This window comes from Eumetopias jubatus, unplaced genomic scaffold (assembly GCF_037043125.1).
Source record: "Eumetopias jubatus isolate StellerSeaLion01/CBP00866 unplaced genomic scaffold, mEumJub1_p1.0 scaffold_11, whole genome shotgun sequence".
Taxonomy (NCBI): domain Eukaryota; kingdom Metazoa; phylum Chordata; class Mammalia; order Carnivora; family Otariidae; genus Eumetopias; species Eumetopias jubatus.
In genome coordinates this window covers 90,693,621-90,713,080 of record NW_028274817.1, presented here as the reverse complement: position 1 = coordinate 90,713,080, position 19,460 = coordinate 90,693,621, and the positions used below count along the sequence as shown (strand labels likewise).

The following is a 19,460-nucleotide window of genomic DNA, read 5'->3' as shown; positions in this document are numbered from 1 at the left end:
TTTGTCCCTCATACTGCTGTTTCTTGAAATCCTAACCAACCTTCACATTCTATGTCAAATAGTATTTCCTCCAGAAATTCTTCCTTAATTTTCCCAGCTATAAATGATACTTGTTCTGTTTACCATCAGAGCATCAGTTTTAAACCCTTACTTGAATAACTTTGCTCTTGCAATTTCCTGCTATTGCTTTATAGTTATTCACAATTAAATTCTTTCTCTTACCAAGACACTTAACCCTTGAAGGGAAAGATATATCCTATTCATCTTTCTGTACTTGCAGCACTTAGTACCTGCCTGGTCATGACAGGAACCCAGTCAATGTTTGTTGAATGACTGAAGGTCTTCAGATTCTAGAACAAAAACAACATTAGCACAGTTTGATTTAATACATGAAGAATTCAGTTGTTACTTCTACAAGCAAGAGGATGGCTTGAATCACTTATTTTTGGAACAGTCATTCTGATTTGTTGGATGAATTTTGTATCTAGATGGCCAAACATTTAAATAAATGCCAGGAGGGGCTGGGAAATTTCCTTATTCCATCTGGACTGCAAGACACATGTATGGGTGGGTCTGTTCTGAAGGCATGTTTAGAAGTAGTTAAGTATGTCCTTGGGAATTTTCTGATTTTATTCAGACAGATGTTTTCTCTAACTAGTCTTTGTCTTTGTTTAGATGAATATAAAAGTCAGGATAGTTCCATTTTGCTTTTTCAATAGAAAAAGCTGTGTTTCTTCTGCATTCATAATGAATGTTTATAGTCATTTTTATATATTAAATGCTATTAATCAAGAGAAGTAATCTGAGTTAAGCTACTGCCCTAAATAAGTAAAAAAAATAGGGGTATAGTTGGAAATGGCTTCCCCTCTCCTATTTTTGTACTGTTCTACTTAATATTTGGCAGATGGAGTATGAATAGAAATGCTTAAGTTGGAATGCTTTATGGGGTTTTAAACTGTTGTTAATTAGTCGTGAAATAATTTTAATTACTTAAAAATTCCATTATGACAGTGCTTCAAATATGTGTCACATATTGGCAAACTATTACAGACCATTGTTTTGTAAATCATTTTACTTACACTTATATTGATGGGAAGAAAAATAAGGTGAATATATTTAATATATTTATAGAGAAGAGATTTGACAGGGTGAAGAAAAACTAAATTACCTCAAATTGGGCTATAAAAATCCAGAAGCCTTTGGGTTTTTATCAGTGGTTCAAGGCAATTACTTTTTAAAAAATGGAAAAAGCAATGTGAAAGAAAGAGGAACATCAATTGAGTCTAAGCCCCTTCTTCCAAACTCTTCTTTTTACTATTTCAATTCTTTATTTTGGCTATTTGCACTTTGTTCCTAGCCCAGAAGAAGGAGGTGACAATCATGACTATCAAAAGTAGCCTTTTAATAGCTGTGGGAAGATTTGCTGAGGAAGGCCTTTGTTATATATAAGGAACTGGGAGGCAAAGAGATTCATTCCTTTGTTCCTTTAATCATTCAAATATTTGTTGAATGAATAAATGAGAGATCAAGAAGACATTGTTCTTAGCTTCCAGAGATTTATAAGCTAGTGGGAGATAGAACACATGTAGTCATATGGCTACTATAAAATATAGACTATGTAAGTATGTGAAGATAAGTTAGAAAATATTAAAAAATATATACAAGAGGGAGAATCACCTCAAGTTTGGGGGGTGGTGTGATGGTGGAATCTGGGAAGACTTCATTAAAGAGGTAGCATCTGAGCCTTGAAGAGCGAGGAGAATTTTAATAGGCAGGTGGAAGAATATTTATAAGAGATATGTTACCCTTTTCCCCTTCCTCTAACTGTACCCTCTCTTGCACAGCCCAAGTATGCTGGGGATAGCTGGCCCCATTCCAAGCTTCAGGGATGACCTTTGTTGACTTAAGCAGATCAGCATTTTCTGTTTCCCAGGCTGAGGTAGAGAAAGGTCCAGGGCAAACAATGGGCCAGAAGCACAAGTGAGGTTTCTGCATCAGAGATCTGGACTGGAGGATGATCAAGAACCAGAAATTGTGCACCCCGATGTTTATAGCAGCAATGTCCACAATAGCCAAACTGTGGAAAGAGCCAAGATGTCCATCGACAGATGAATGGATAAAGAAGATGTGGTATATATATATATATATATATATATATATATATATATATATATATACACACACACACACACAATGGAATATTATGCAGCCATCAAAAGGAATGAGATCTTGCCATTTGCAACGACGTGGATGGAACTGGAGGTTGTTATGCTGAGCGAAATAAGTCAATCAGAGAAAGACATGTATCATATGACCTCACTGATATGAGGAATTCTTAATCTCAGGAAACAAACTGAGGGTTGCTGGAGTGGTGGGGGGTGGGAGGGAGGGGGTGGCTGGGTGATAGACATTGGGGAGGGTATGTGCTATGGTGAGCGCTGTGAATTGTGCAAGACTGTTGAATCACAGATCTGTACCTCTGAAACAAATGATACAATATATTTTAAAAAAAAAGAAGAAGAAGATAGCAGGAGGGGAAGAATGAAGGGGGAGAAATCGGAGCGGGAGACGAACCATGAGAGACGATGGACTCTGAAAAATAAACTGAGGGTTCTAGAGGGAGAGGGGTGGGAGGATGGGTGAGCCTGGTGATGGGTTAAAGAGGGCATGTATTGCATGGAGCACTGGGTGTTATACACAAATAATGAATCATGGAACACTGCATCAAAAACTAATGATGTAATGTATGGTGATTAACATAACAATAAAAAAAAAAAAAAGAACCAGAAATTGAAGTGATTGGGCAGTGGAGCTGTTAGAGTGTTGGCGACTTGCATGGAATAGCAAATATCCTGGATCTGTCGCTTAGGCTGGGGAAGTCAATTCAATTCAGAATGGTATCAGATTTGACTAACAGAGGGAAATTATTCCCATGGCATGTCCAGAATCTGATGCCTTTTAACACACTGGTTTTGTTCCACTTGACCGTTCAACCTAGTTTTAACATGGCATCCCTCACCTGCCAACATGGTGATTAATTCCTCAATTCATGAATTTCTCAGATCTGTCCACTTTTCTCTGTCTCCACTGGTGCTGGCCCAGTTTTCCCTGAAATACTTCTCATCCATATGACTGCAATCCCCTCCTAAGTGATCTCCCTGACCTCTTCCTATTTCAGAATGACCTTTCCTAAACAAAAATCTGATAATGATATTCCCAAGCCTTGTCTTTCATCACGCCTCCACCTCCATATCCATAGATATGCCCCAGTGGTACTGAGCATGTGACAGCTTCCTAAATATAACAATACTCTCTACCTGTACATGTGATGCTTCTTTGCTCACAACCATTGTGTCCCCTTCTTCTATAGCCAGCTTATGCCCTAAGCCTCCCTCAGAATATGAGTATTTGGGACCTCTTCCTAATCCCCAATCTGCTGAGACTCTAAGGGGTCGATGCATTAGTCTCCTGCTGTGGCTTTGGAGGACACTGCTAGTGTTGGCTAGCTTCAGTGAAGTGTTGTAGGAAATGTAGCACAAGACTGAACTCTCTTCTGGCTCCTGCCCCATCCCTCATGAAGCTAACAGTGAGTGAGGGCTGCGCATTGGAGGACAGGCTGGCGGTTAACCAAGGTCAAGAGAAGTCAGGGTCTAGAGGGATGTGGGCTGTAGAGCAGTCGAGGGCTTTGGAGCAAGACTGGGAGAGCAAAGAGTTGAAGGCGCTGGACTCTAATGCCTCCTCTCTCTTCTAGATTTGTTTTCCCCAGCTTTTCTGCACCAACCTCACCTCCCAAAGGTGGCTGATGTAAAATTACCTTGATGTTTAAGGGGACTGTTTTGCACTGTTTTTGAATCTCCTAATGAAGCTTAGTGACATACTTCTAGCTTCGAAAAAGTTTACATTTTGAAGAACTTTCCCAGCAATAGTCATGTCTAAATTAATTTTGTTCTATAGGTAGAGAGGGCTAATTAATTAATTCATAAGAATGAGCTTTTAGAATAATTCCTCTCTTGCCTCATGCTGTGTGGAATTTTAACGAAGTACCAGATAAATTCGTTCTGCCTTTGTGGCGTTTTTCCATAGCTAATGTTTTACAACTGTTCAAAAATGCAATCAGTCATTGTAAGACAGCAGTTTTTGCAGCTGCATTACAAAGAAAGTTGCATGGTCTGGATTTGTCATCTTCAGCAATCTTAATGTTTTTGCTGTTAAACTCTTATTAATAAGGATTAAATAAACTCATTTATTCAACAACAGTTTATTGAGCATTTAGTATAAACAACACATTGTGCTAGGCACTGGCAGGAATACAAAGGTGTCAAAGACTCATTGCAACTCTCCGGGAGAGAATCTGGTAGGTAAGGGAAGGTACATACAGAAAAAGTAAAAAATAGAAGGAAAGATGTGATATATGTCCTCAAGGGGTATAATGTGCAGTGGATATTCCACTGGGGTGGTTGAAGAAGAATTATTTGAATGTATACAGGGAGCAGAGGTGAGGAGGGAGGAAAGGAATGTCTAGGCGGAGATAATTCCATGAGCAAAAGCTCAATGGTAAGAAAATATAGGCCCTGTTTAGGGAGTGAAAAGGGAGTATTTGGTATTTGGGAAATGTTGATTGAGGCAGAGTACCCAAGCCTTTTAAAATGCTGATGTGATTGCTTCTTTTTTTTTCTTTTTCTTTGCCAGTGATTCTTAAAATGAGAACTACAGACCTACAAGATTCATGTCCTTTCTTTTAGACTATTTTTATAATAAAGGATTATTTCTCATTCATATTACATGTACATTATGGGTCTTCTGTGGCTCTGCTTCACTCTAGGACCCAAGCTATTGCTACAGCATCCATCTGGAACATTTCTGGTTGGCAGGGCAGAAGAAGAATATGGAAAGTCATGCCATATCATTTAAAGCTTTTGTTCAGAAGTGATGCATATCATTGGCCAAATAAGGTCTATGAGAACTGAGAAAGTTGTATTTTTTTTAGACTTTCATCTAAAAAGAAATTTGATGTAATTTGGATGACCTGAACATTCACCTTTAGACTGAGAACAGCCATGACATTTCAAAACTATGTTGGCTTCAGTGATTAGAGAGTATCAAATAGTACCACTGGGTTGTTTTGTTAGCACTCCCTGGGCAATCACAGGCAGTTGGAGAAAATGAATGATCCTGATGTTTTGCCCCAGTTGAAGCCAAATGACATCACCAGTGTACAATGAAGATGTCCCAGGGCTTTGAATACAGAAGTAGGAGGATTTAGTCATCACAGGTGCATTGCGATATAGGTGTGCCAAACAACAATAGCGCCAACAACCAACCAGACTTGTGCCGTAGCATTCGTGCTGTCCTTATGTTTAAGATGATAATTTATTTTAAGCCAGTTATCATTGGTCATGTTAAATTCATGTTGTTTGAAAAGATTTTTAAATTAAATTAAATTTTTTTATTATTTTAATTTTTTAAGTAGGCTCTATGCCCAACATGGGGCTCAAACTCATGACCTTGAGATCAAGAGTTGCACGCTCTACTGACTGAGCCAGCCCAGTGTCCCTAAATTCATGTTAATTTGACATTTATTGGTTTGGTAGTTTTTATTTCATTTATAAAGTTATTTTAGTTTAGGATTGTATAAAACGTCTGAACATAAAGAGTTGATGACACTTCTATATTTTCTGTAAGCAAAATGTTGTTAAAAATGGTTTAAAAAATTTCCCCCTTAAAGGGTTATCCATGAATTACTAAGATTTGAGAAATATTGAGGTAGGCAATGCGAACGCATTGGAGAATTTTATGGATATGAATCAGGTGGTTAGGGCTGTGCTTAAGGAAACTGGTCTGGTAAAAATATGGAGTGTTTACTAGAAAAAGAAAAGACAGGGAGAGGAAGGAGAATGCGATTTCAAGAATCCAGGTGTGTGGTAGTAAGAGTTCATGGGAATGGGAAAGCGGGGACATGATGGAAGAGATGTTGGCAAAGAAGCACTCACAGGAAGTTCTCAGGGACTACTTTGATGTATGGAGGGAAGGAGAGGAAGGAGTTAAAGTTCTCTTGAGATTTTTAGTCCCTTGTTAAAAAACAAAACAAAACACGAGTATCATGAGCAGAAAGTAGAGTAACAGAGAAGGAATCAGTTTAGCAAAGACAGAGTTTAACTTTAGACATGATATTTACTCTGTTAAGAATAGTTTTCAAATAGGTTAATAAATTTAAAATATATAAAAGTAAAGAAGAAAAAATGCTTTTCGAGTGAGGGATGCTCATGGAGTAGTTTACCAATAAACAGTTTATTTTTGTATCTTCAGCACCTAGAACATTGCTTGGCACATAGTATGCATTCGATAAATGTTAGATGAACTGAATTAGTTGGTATGAATTAAATAGGGCTGTTGAAAAAGATTAATCACTTTGATGTCTGCTTCTGGCATTATGGCTAAATAAGAGCTTTGAAGAAGCCTGCTGCTTCAGAGCAATCACATTCTGCACAGAACATACTTTCTGAGACAGTGCTTTTCTTTCTAGAGGAGGATATATCTTCAGGGAGCACTCCCAATATACCATGAACTGGAACCAGAATGTCAGGGAACTGGGACCAGGGAAGTGAGCTGTGGTGAGAGGCAGATTTTCCCTGAAGTTATGTGGTAATAGAAGCATTGCTGCTGGGATATTGAGCCTTGGGACAATGAGAAGGTAAGGAAGATGATCCAGGAATTCCTGCACTGAGCCAAGCCCTTCAGGCTGAAGTAAGCTCTTGGCTTCTGGAAGAAGCAGAAGCAGACACTCTCTAGAGAAAAGCTTTGCCAAATTTTGTCCACAAAACTCCCGATGATGAAATTGAAAGATCAGATACTGAGCATAGAATAACTGGCTATGAAATGTTTAAGGAAATAAAGGGCCCCACAGTAAATCCAAGCATACAACAAGTCGGTTGAGCAACTGACTCTTGATTTTGGCTTGGGTCATGGTCTTGGGATTGTGGGATTGGGCCCAGCATCGTGCTCTGCACTCAGCAGAGTCTGCTTGGAATTCTCTCTCTCTCTCTCAAAATAAATAATTAAATCTTTTAAAAAAATAATTAAATCTTTATATATATATAACTGTTGAGATTAAAAAAACTCAGTGGCAGATTAAACAGTGTATTAGACAAAGATGGAAAACAGTAAAGAGAAACAGAGTGCTCCAGGGTATATACACATGTGAAAAAAGCCCCCAAACCTCCACATATTGATCTACAGAAGAATGAATTAAAGGATGTTATGTGTATAAAATGGAATATTATACAGCAGTGAAAATGAATGGACTGTATCTCCAAGCAACAACACGTATTATTCTTGGAAGCATAATCTTAAGTGAAAAGATCAACTTTCAAAGCTTGCATGTGGGTAAACAGGTTTGAGTTTTTTAATACTCAAAACAAGGAAACAACGCCATAGTGTTTAGACGCATACATATTATTGATAAAACTATAAAAAAGGACTAGGGTGGTGAACCAAATGTAGGATAGTAAATACTTCTGGTCAGGAGGTAGGAGGATTAGTTAGGAAAGAATGCATAAGTAGATAGAAATTGTTTATAATCTTACAGTGCTTAGGTAGTGATTTCATTGATTTTTATTATATTCCTATGCTGTATAATTTATTTAGATGTTTTATTTTTCCTTGCCCATGCATAAAATGTACACAAATACAAAAGGAACCAAAATACTTAAAATTAACCTTTTACAAATTGGGAGTCATTTTTTGTCCGAGCGGGCTTTCCCATTTGACCATAATTTTCATCTAGATTCCTCAAGTAATCCACCCTCTCCTTAAGTTCTTTATTCATCATAGTTTCTGTGTCATACTCGTTTTTTTTTTTTTTCTGGGAAAAATCCCAGAGAAACCTTTGATCATTTTTGCTTAGCAGTTTCTCCTCCAAAAAAATGTTAGTCACATGAAACTACCAAAAGATTTAAACAGTCTCCAGTGAAACATTTGTCACCCCCCAAAAAAATTCTTTTAGCTCATGTCATTATGATACAATAGTTCATTTTAAAAAATTTCACTTAATTTTAGTTCCATAGGTCTGTCATGTTCTGCGAAATATTGGTTCAAGTTGCCTAGGAAGATTAAAAGTCTGATAAAGGAAATTCTGAGTTAAAAAATGACCCATACAGACCAAGTGATGCTGGCTTGTGAAGAAAAATCTTGCATGTCTTCCTTCTTCCCCTTTTGGATGGGTATAGCTGCCCTTTTCTCTCTAATTTGGATATTCTGGGAAATGATTTTCCAAGAAGTACCTTCTCTTATGAAAATCTATTGAGATGTTTCTGGGTTCTCCACTTTGACACCCATGTGGCTAATCTCTGCTGCAGAAAGTGGTGCAAGCTTGAGGACAATGTCACACGTGATGATGACCTCTAACTTCACCTGGCCTACACTGTCCATGCCAATCTGCCTACCCCAGCTCCTCTGCTCTATTTTCAAAAGATGGAATGAACCTACAACTCCACAGAGATAATAGATACGAACTAGGGATGGAGTCCCTCAGTTTTATACGCCATCTCTGTAAATTTAGGGCTTCCCAGTTCTTTTTTTTTTTTAAGATTTTATTCATTTGAGAGACGGGGAGAAAGAGATAGAAAGAGAGGGAGAGAGAGAGAATGAGTGGGAGAGAGGGGCAGAGGGAGAGGGACAAGCAGACTCCCCGCTGAGCAGGGACCCCGATGCAGGGCTCAATCCCCGGACCCTGAGATCATGACCTGAGCCGAAGGCAGATGCTTAACCGACTGAGCCCCAGGCTTTCCAGTTCTTATCTTACGTTAGCTCTCTGTAGCATTTAACACTACTGACCATGCTGGACAGGAAACTTAGATAAGTTCAGTGAGCAAGTGTATGATTATAGGGTGGGGACTGGGTGAACCCAAGAGCTGATTTTTGCTGTGTGAGAACGTGAACTGAGATCTTCCTGGCTTTCAAAAGATACTGGAGCTATGGATGTTAACTAGCTACAGAAGCCCAGAGAACATCTATCCCTTGTGACTTCCTGTATGATGGACACTTTGCCTCTTTCTTCCATAATGAATTCTGGTATCTTAAGGAATCTGTTTTGGCTTCAGCCATAGCTGGACTATCTTCCCTTCTTCACCTGCTTCTGCTGGAATCGTGGGAGCAGTTTTCTGAGTTGGAGACCAGATGCCTTTTCTTGTAGAAATGACGATGGGCTGTTACAGTTGGACTAGAACTCTTAGTGCAGTGCAATCCTTCAGATACAATATGGGTTAAAGAGGCACACAGCTCTGCTTTTGCCCGGGAATCTAAACAACATTTCACGACATTGTTTCTAAGGGAAAATGCAGTGTGAGTTCCAAATAAGTGACTTATAAACAAACACATCCAGTGCCTGTGTTGGGGACTGCCTGTTCTGCGAGCTAAGAATTTTGTTGTTTTTAAAAAGTGGCTTTCCCCTTGTTTCCTTAGGTCAGTCATACTTTTCAAAATCATATGTCATGTGTTTTACACCAATTAAAATAATTTTCTCTGAAATTATACTAGAATATCTGTTCATTCATCCAACAATATGCCCTCTACTTCTTTGAATGGTATGCTCATTTTTGAGGTGCTATTGATACAGTATTTATTAAAGCATTTCTACTTTTGAACTGTTCTTCTCCTACCTGCTAAGGACTTTTCATCTGCATTGATTGTACGTTGTTTTAATGGACGAAAGCAAAACGGAAAGTTCCAGTGCTTGCTTTGGCAGCACATATACTAAAATTGGAATGATACAGAGAAGATTAGCATGGCCCTTGCCCAAGGATAGCACGTGAATTTGTGAAGCGTTCCATATTTTTCAGATGTGTAAGTAGAACTTTTGTAAGTCAAAAAAAAAAAAAAAGGAAAGAAAAGAGTTTCATTGGTCTATAAGCTTCTCTACTAGATGGTAAGGTCTTCCAGGGCAGGACTAAGTCTAGTCATCTTTGTACCCCCTTTGCTGAAGAAATCTTTCTCACACTGAACTGAAACACTGTAGTTCTGACCCATTTGGAAATATGTTAGCATGGCACTTGACAATGAAGAACTTACTTGATTGTAGTTGTCTTTCTTGGCCTCTGAGATTAATCAGGTTCAAATCTAGATTATGCGATTATTGTTTTCAGGAATAAAGAAATTATTTTAGATCTTGTGGTAGACACTGGCTGGCTCATCACACCCATTTCCTCTTCCAGGTGTGAGTGCATTTCCCAAGATCCTTTGTAGTGAGAGGTGGTCCAAGTTCTAGGCAATGAAAGGTGAATGGAAGTGAGTGCACCACTGCCAGGGGCTGGCTCACAGATACTTCTCATGGATGACTTCTCATGCTCTTTCTCTATTTATTGGATGAGTGTGGAGGACTCTGAGGCCTAGGAGGAATATAGAGTACCTAAGATGGAAGTAGCCTGGGTCCTTGAGTGACCATGTGGAAACCCACTCAGTCAGGAACACACATTTTGGACTTCCTATGAATAAGAAATAAATTTCTACTGTATTCAATCACTGAGATTATGGGGTTTCTCTCTTTTAGCAGCTAATACCACCCTAATACAATTTTCCTTAAACATATTTGAGAACTCTTTTGTCCTTTGTATATGTAGATGATGACTATATTCTGACAACAGTTCTCTGACACGACTGGGTGTTCTTCAGTTCAATTCAATTCAAATTCTGACACTAAGTAGAGTTAGCCCAGATCCTACAGGTTAAGGGGCTCGGTCCTATAAGGCTTCTCCCACTTCGGATGCCAACCACAAGTCCTGGATGTTCCCAAGCCACCTGCACTTCTGCCTGGCCCGCTACACATCTGGGAGTTCCCATGGCCACTCCTTCCTTCAGGTTCAATAATTCACTAGAATGACTCACAGAACTCATGGAAAGTGCTACACTTGTGATTACAGTTTTATTGTGGAGGATACAACTCAGGAACAGCCAAACGAAAGGGGATGGATTGGACAAGTCTGGGGGGCCGGTGGCGTAGAGCTTCTATGCCCTTTCCTTGTGGAATCAGGGCACACTACCTTCCAGGAGCATCCATGTGTTCACCATTTAATTATGTAACATGATGGATTAAATTGTTGGTCACATGACTGAACCCAATCTCCAGCTTCCCTCCCCTCCTTAGAAGTGGAGTGGGGGTGGGGCTGAAAGTTCCAACCCTCTAATCATATGCTTGGTCTTTCTGGTCACCAATCCCATCCTGAAGTCATCTAGAGACCCACCATGTGTCACTTCATTAACATGAACTCAGGTATGAATGAGAGAGGCACCTTAGCTCTAGCAAAAGACACTCTTATCGGAAAATTCTAAGGATTTTTGAACCTCTAGGTCGGGAATGGAGGACAAAGACTGGATATACTCTTTATTATATCACAGTGGTAAATGACAAAGGTCAAAAAATTTATTGTTGGAACTTATTGACAAAAGAAAGCCTCTGGACTGGAGCTCGCCCACTAGACCATTCCTCTTCAAGCTCTAAAATGTTCTCCTGTGTCCTGGATGTTCTTAGTTCCTCACTCCTATTACAGTCCTAACATGCACATGCTTTCCAGTTAAGTTAGAAGGAAAGTTCACACTCATATTTGACGGACCAACAGCCTTTTCAACTTCACTATTGCTTTGTATCACTTTATGCCTAGAATTCTGCTTTTAACATTATTGTATATTTGTTTGCAGTCTTTTTGTATGCATATATTTGCAGATAATTTTTTCTCTTTATACAATTAGAATTATAATGGTTATTGTTTGGTAATTCATTTCTCCCCTGCCTTTATATCATAAGCATTTCTTATGTCATTCAATATTCCTTGAAAACATCACTTTTATGGCAATAAAAAATCCACCCATGTACTCTATCTATAGATATATCATAATTTACTTGGACATTCCCAGGTGGTCTGAATATTTTGGCTTTTGTGTTTTCAGTGTTATAAATAGTAGTATGATGACTATCTTGTTTCATAAACCATTTTGTGTATCTTTGATCATTTCTTTAGGATAGGCTTATAAATGTTTCCATTCCTTTTAAATGCAAAAATTTAATATATTTTCGGTTATTTACATTTTCAACAAGATGTATATCTATATGAAGAGCAATTTGGCACCAAATCATAAGAATGAAAATACTGTTTGTATCTTTTAACCTGGTTATCCCCCATTGGGAAGAAATCCCAGTGAAATTAAAAAAAAGAAATTTGTCCAAAGATGTACATAGCACTGTTTATTCATAATGAGTCATAGAAAACTACCCAAATAATTTCAAACCAGGCATACATGAGCATGATACATAGATGGAAAAAAATGATGTGAGCATATTGCTACTTGGATATATGTATACAGGACAATGTTAAACAAAAAAGGACAAAGAATAGAATGCTTATACTGGTTATAACTAAATAAAAATATATATATATCCTGCATATTGATAAAAATTGGGAGGGAATTTAGAGCAACAGCAGTATTGGTGATTTAAGTATGGCAGTCTGTTCTGTAAGCTCGTTTAAATGTTGTGCCGGTTTGACTTTTAAACTCACTCCCTCAAGTTACCCTAAGAAAAGGGGAATTTATTGTTCCGATATCCTAGCACTAGAAATGAAGAGAGGAAATACATCAGCAATTGGTGGGGTTCTAGGAGCAAATCTCTCTTTGTCTTGCAATTCTTTCCTTTCTGTGCATCATCTTTGATTCACACAAAGATCTACCTCGACTTAGCTCTTACCTGCTCTTGCCTTCCTGTTGACTTTTGATTCCCTTGATACTGTCAGGCACTCAGGGCTCTCCAAGAGCCTTTATGGAGTGAGGCACTCTGATTTTCTTAGGAAATATTGGCTTGAAGCCTGGAGGTCTTGAGGGTACTGACCAATCTCGGGCCCTCTGCCTGGTCCTGCCCAACTCACTTACACTGATAAGTGGTACTGTACGTGGCCATTTTGGTTCAGCTCTTCTGCTGCAGGCCAGGAGATTTTCCCAGAAATTAGGGCAAACCCATTGAAATTTAGCCTAGGAAAGTGTGTGTGTGTGTGTGTGTGTGTGTGTGTGTGTATTTGTGTTTTAAGTAAATGAATCTCTAGGTGCTTGAAGTTCAGATGATATAGGGTATTTAGGGTGAGATCTCCTCATGGGCCATTGAATTGTTCAATTGACTCCTTATTCTGCCGTAAATGAGTAAAAAAAAAATCAATTCTTCTCTAAATTCTACAAGGGTTTAAATGACTGAGGCACACGACCTCATCAGGTCCTCCTTGGGACAAGATATTACGGTGAGAGATAATAAGAAAGACCTGGGACAGAGAAAGATAGGAATGTCAAGAAGGTAGCTTTCAGTGTTTCTCTGTGCAAACAAATTAGCTTCCCTACAAGTGAAATCTATGATTTATGGCTTGTGAGCTTCATGCTGTCACTAAACTAAGTGGTCCCAAACAAGTTCCCATACATTTAAAAATTCTCCAGAATCTGGAAAAGGTCTGTGCTTCCCTTTTACAGTTTCACCGCCTTGTGGCTTCAAATTTGCCAGGGATCAAGGGGCTGGCAGAGGCGGGAAAAAGAAAGCATGGAGGATCATGCACACTTAACCACCTTAATCTGGAAGTGATGATCATCAGCTCGGCTTACATGCCATTGGTGAGAATTAATCACATGAGTCCCTCTCAATGCAGCATGCAGGGGTACTAGTTAATGTAGTCCAGCTGGGTAGCCACTCTGAAGCACCCATTCTACACCATAAAAGTATGGATAGATTTTTATTGGTTAGCTAGCTGTCTCTAATTATATTCTCCTAATTTGTTTTCTGGGTCTCCTCTATCTCCTTAATTAAATCTAGCCCATGCATTGATAATTAATTAAGCAGCTCTAATCACATTAGTTAATTGCTCAAAAACAAAACAAAACAAAAACCCATCCTGTCATCTATGGCTCCCCATTGTCTGTCAAATTAAGTACTGGCTCCTGGCCTTGGTACTCAAGTCCCCAAAGAGCAGAATCCCATTCTACTTTTTTTGGCCTCATCCTCCAGCACTTTCCTACCCTCTTCAGATATTTCAGCCTCAATGGGCCACTTGCTGTTCTTAAAACACGGAGTTGTTTCATCCTATGTTTCCATCTCGTGTTCTATCCACCTCCCCATTCTGCCTCTAATGGGTAGTATACATTTTAAATAAATTCAGCATATTTTTCTTATTTTATGTCTTTCTGAGTCCCCTAGTGAGGGTAGCCACGGAATTCTAAATTGCCAGTGTCAAAAATTATGTCCCTGTTGAACATTATGGCTCTTGGCAGCAGCAGGAGGCTCAACCCCACAGCCTTAGGAACCAGGTCTTTCACTGACATGTTACAATTAACACCCATGGAGACAGCTGCTTGCGCACATTCTGCTGTGTGTAACCACTAGTTTAGAGTATTTCCATGAAGTCATTTCCTAGAGTATAGTGCCTACTGGATAGAAGTCAGAATTTTACCTTCTTTATAAAGCAAAAATTTAGGGCATTTTCTGATGAATACACAGATGCATGAGAATAAGAGAACAGACAAATGCACGAGAAGCAAGAAGCTGTATACAGAATGCAAATGAAACATTTAAACCCTGAGCGGTAAATCATATAAAGAAGCAGAACATTGGCTGAGGACTTCTGAAAAAGATCTCTAAAACTCTTAACCAAAGATCCCTACTGCCGAAGAGGTAATCTAAGCGGCTGACACTTGCTTACCTCCATGCCTAGGAGCCCCGTTGACCAGGTTTTCCCTGATGTTTCCGGCTTTGACTGTTCTGTAGCATTGCCTCCAGGCAACCAAGAGAGCAGAGCAATCTTTGCTGTTGTCACCATTTTCTTCCACTGGAATGACCCCTTTACTCCTGAGTGTCTCAGTCTGACTTCTCAAGACAGAGATGTTGCCTCTGTTGACTGTCTTTTCAACATTCACCCTGAATCCTTTCTGTCTTGGCAGGCTCTCAGGACCTACTCATTTTCATAATAGGTAAGATCCTTAGAGCCCTGCCTAATATTCAGTTGCTGAGTTGAAATGAATGTTAAAAAGGAATAAATAAAAAGATACATTCTTATTTTTTTAAGATATGAAGAACGAGAATTGATAGCCAGCCTCTCTAAATTATTAAGTAAAAGATTCTTTGACATTGTCCCTCCCCCATCCATTCTTTCAACCACCCATCCATCCATTCAGCCATCTAATATTTATTGTGTGCTTACTCTGTGTAACCATTGTACTAGATGCTCTTGCTAAAGTTCTTCAATAAAAGAAACAGGAAGTTTCCTACTCAGCATTTACTCTAACCATGTCCTTTTCCAGATTCTTGGATACTTTTTGAGCTGTTCTGTTTTGCTTTTAGGTTTGATGGGTGGTCTGCAGCTTATATTAATGGATATTTGAGAGGGGAAAGAATAAGGGGGGTGGTAAAGGGCAATTGCGAGTCAAATGACTGGGATAAAATCAAAGAGTTCAGTTCCTACTCATGCCTTCCCAAATTGTTTGTTGAGTCCCTACCATGAGTAAAACTTTATGGTAGACTTTTTGAGTGATATGATGAATGAAACAGGATTTTTATACTTATTGAGCTTATTTTCTCTAAGACAATAAAAGATGTACATAAGTAATTAACTCAAGGTAGACTTTCATGAACACGGAAGGAACAGTACAAAGAGTCTGAGTATTTAGACATAAGAAAGATCACCTCTGATTGGAACTAATTAGGAAAGTATTCTTGGAGGGAAAATATTTTGAGCTTAGGATTTGGAAGATAGGTAAGACTTCAAGAGAGAAAGAAGATATTCCAGGCAGAAGGAACAGTGTGAACAAATATAAGGAGACAGGGAAGTAAAAAAGCATAGTAGGGAATACTTAAAGGCAGATTCTGGAAAACTGTTGTGTTGGCTTTTTTCTTTTTCTTGGGCTGCTAAAACAAAAAGGCCATAGATCATGTGGCTTATAAAGAATGAGAATTTCTCACAGTTCTGGAGGCTGGAGAGTCCAAGATCAAGTTCAAGTTCTGGAGGCCATCCTTTCACTGTAACCACATGTGGCAGAAGGGGTAAGGGGGCTCTCCAAGGTCGCTCCACCCTCATGACCTAATCACCTTCCAGAGTCCGAACCTCCTACTACCATCACCTTGGGGCTTACAATGTTAACGTATGAGTTTTGGGGGGAAAACATTAAGTCCATAGAAATGGAGTTCTTCAAGTGTGTTTTTAAAATTTACACCAAACCCATTTATCCCTCTCTTTAAACACTGATAATGTTTTGTATGTATGTGTGTGAGTATACTTCTCTCAAGGTAGTTGTTAAATACAAAAATAACTTTAATTTAAAGACAAGCCATGTTTTCTTCCAATTAAGGGTTATCTTTTTCAATTATTGAATCTTAGAGAACACCTAGAATAGTTTTATGCACAATTAGGTTTGTAATAAATGTTCGTTGGCTTGAATAGACAATGTTTAGTCAGTTAAGTAAGGTCTGTAAGGAGGAGAGCACATAGCCAGGGAAGAAGGGAGAAACGCTAAAGGCTAACTAGGAAGCTATTGTTACCACTGAGAGATTAAAAATAAAAGCACCTGGGCCTTAACCAGGGTGGTGGCAGTGGGAAGGGAAGGGGGGGTGATGGATATGAACGTCTGTGCAAAGCATGGGTTATAGGAGAAGGAGGAGAAAGAAGTAGACATAACACCAAGGACTGCAGCCTGGGTGATTGGGAAAATGGTACAATCATAAATAAAAAGAAAGAAATCAGAAGAGGGAGTGGTTTGGGCAAAGGGTTAGGGATAGGTAGGAGATAGTGAGTTCAGTGTTTTAGGTACTGAGTAGAGGTGTGGGTGGAACCAGGTGGGGGTACACAATAGGTGGGTGGAAACGGGGCATTGTGGCTTGGAGGGCCACCAGCTTGGAGGGGATGGCTGGGCCTGAAAGAATGAAAGAGATTTCCCATAAAAAACTTTAAGGAGCCAAGGAAGAGGGTCAGGAAATAGAGCTAGTGAATGCCCTTATGCACAGAGCATTATCTTGCAGGACTTTTATTTTGTGATGATATTTGCTGGCAAGGATCACATCCAGCACTTACTGTCTGTTTCATTGTAGCTGTTGAGATGATTTCTGTGGTTGTGGGTTTTCTCTCCTTCACCTAGACCTTAAACTAGAAGGCAGGAAGCTATTTCTGAAGCCTTCCAATCTTACCTTTCAGAAAGCACCAGATAAACTAGTTACTTTTTAACCAGAGAGCAAGACAAAATGTACAAATACTGGAGATAATGAACGGAATTCTTCTGCATATCAGAGCTAAGTGTACTTTGAACTTGGAGTGGAGAGTAAGGAGAAATATATAACTGGGGTGAGAAATACATAACTCGGATGGGAGATGGAAAAATTGTCCTTGAGAACTCTATGTTTAGGTGGAGCAGTCCAGAAACTCTCAGCCTTTTTGAGAAACTTGGGAAAGCCTCCTAAACAGACTCAAGATACATTTATTAGACATCTATTATGCTCCAGTCCCCATGATCAGTTTTTTCATATTCAATTTCCCCCCAAACCCTCTGAAATAGGTATGCTCCTCATTTTCAGAAGAGGGCATCCTGGGCCTTTTTTGGATCATGAACCCTGAATTATCTCTGTTGGCATCACTGCCAGGGGTACTGGATGCTGCTATCACTGCTTGCACCAAATGGTAGGTTCCACTGTCCCAGAATCCTCTGTTTGCTGGCTCAGTCCTAGGAGGGGATCTCTGGTTGGCGGAGCCTGGTCCTGTGCCTGTCCTAGCTGCAGTGTTGGCTTCTGTGGCTTTTGTAGTTGCTTCTTCCTAGGGTCACACAGTTGGGACCCCTTGCCCTCTGTCAAATGTGAAAGGGGATCAGATGCTGGAAAGCCTCTAAACCATCTATAAAAATCAATTACCATGAAGAAAGTGCAGTGTATATGTCCAAGGACACTGGTAAGCACTAGAGTTGAGCTCAAACCCAGGTCTTCCAAGTCGGTGATTAATTTTCCATTGTACTGTAGTTGCTGCAACTGTTTGAAAGGGAACAGAACATTTTCCCTTTTCCAAAACTCCCCACAATTAGCAAAACTTTCTCCCGGGTACTTTTAATGTACCAGACACTGTGCTGGGTGCTTTACATACATTGTTTAATCTTTTTCAAATCTTTTGGGATTTTTCTTTTGGAAGAAATGTTATTGGGAATTAGTATTCCCATTTTACAGATTAAGAAACCTGAGGTTTAGAGAGGTTATATGAATTGGTCCAAGATTGTCTGTGAGTAAAGGGGTCTGTCTATCTGATTGCAAAGTTAGAGGTCCTACTACAACATCATGATGTCATCAGAGGCTAAAGATGGCTAAAGTTTGAGTCTTATTTGTCTTTGCTTTTCTTCCTACCTCCAGCTCCTAATTCAGTGACTGGCATATAGCAAGTTCTATATCAATGTCTGTTGAATGAATGAGCAGGTTTGCCTGAGCTTAGTGGAAGGGGTAGGGAAGAAAACTTTAAAGAGTGATAGTGAGGATTAGCAGGGATGAGTTTAGGGGTGGAAATGAGAGGAAATCATGTAATGAGGTAGAATGGTCTCTCATAGGATTAAAAAAGGGAAGACAAATAGGTTAAGGGTTAAGACACATTTATCTCTTTGAGATCCTGATTTCAATTCTTTGGATGTATACCAGGAAGTGGGATTGCTGGATCATATGGTTGCTCCATTTCTAGTTTTTTGAGAAGAAATTTTTGGAGGTGATGAATTAAGTTTGTGGTATAAGTTATGGTGATGGTTTCATGGGTGCATACTTATCTCCAGACTTAACCATACTTAAGTTGTATACATTAATTATGTACAACTGTTTATATGTTGAAAAAATACATAGAAGCTTAAAAAAAGGAGCTAAGATACATTTAGAAAGGTTACACTGTGGGGGTTCCGCCTAGGAAAACCAAAGCCCAGCTCTGTTGCCTTAGATATAGACATCTCTCGGGTATAACTCACACTCTGGGGTTCTCCCGCAGGGACAGAATGCAACTACTCTCTGAAGGACTTGCCTTTCTCCCTATCTCTGTCCTGCTTCCCCCCACTTCCTTACCAGCCTTGCTGGAGAGCAGGTTCTTATTAAATCTCTTGTGAACAAATCCTCAACTCAGGGATCTGCTTCTGGGTAATCCAACCTAAGCCTGGGGGTTATTCTAAAATAGTATGCCTGGCATTATTGAACACTCAATAAAGACAGAGAATGAATAAATGAATGAATGAATGAATGAATGAATGAATGAATCCTAGAGCTGTCCCTCTCCGTCATGCCAGATATCCACAGGGCCACAAAGTCTTAAAGGTTATTCCTTCTTTTTATCTTTTGTCTCTTTCTCCTCCTTCTTTTGCCATTGCCTTAGTTAGATCAGACCTGCCTTACTTTCTCACCTCCATGATAGCCAGAGCCTTTTAATTTTCCAGTCCCCTCTAGTTTACCCTCT

At 39.3% G+C, this 19,460-nt stretch overlaps 1 non-coding gene across 1 annotated transcript; it reads left to right on the top strand.

The window, feature by feature from the left end:
- Positions 1-9,726: 9,726 nt before the first annotated feature.
- On the top strand, positions 9,727-9,833 carry LOC114216882 (U6 spliceosomal RNA). The gene has a single exon (XR_003610856.1). It is a non-coding gene; the product is annotated as a U6 spliceosomal RNA (small nuclear RNA).
- The last annotated feature ends 9,627 nt before the right edge of the window (positions 9,834-19,460 follow it).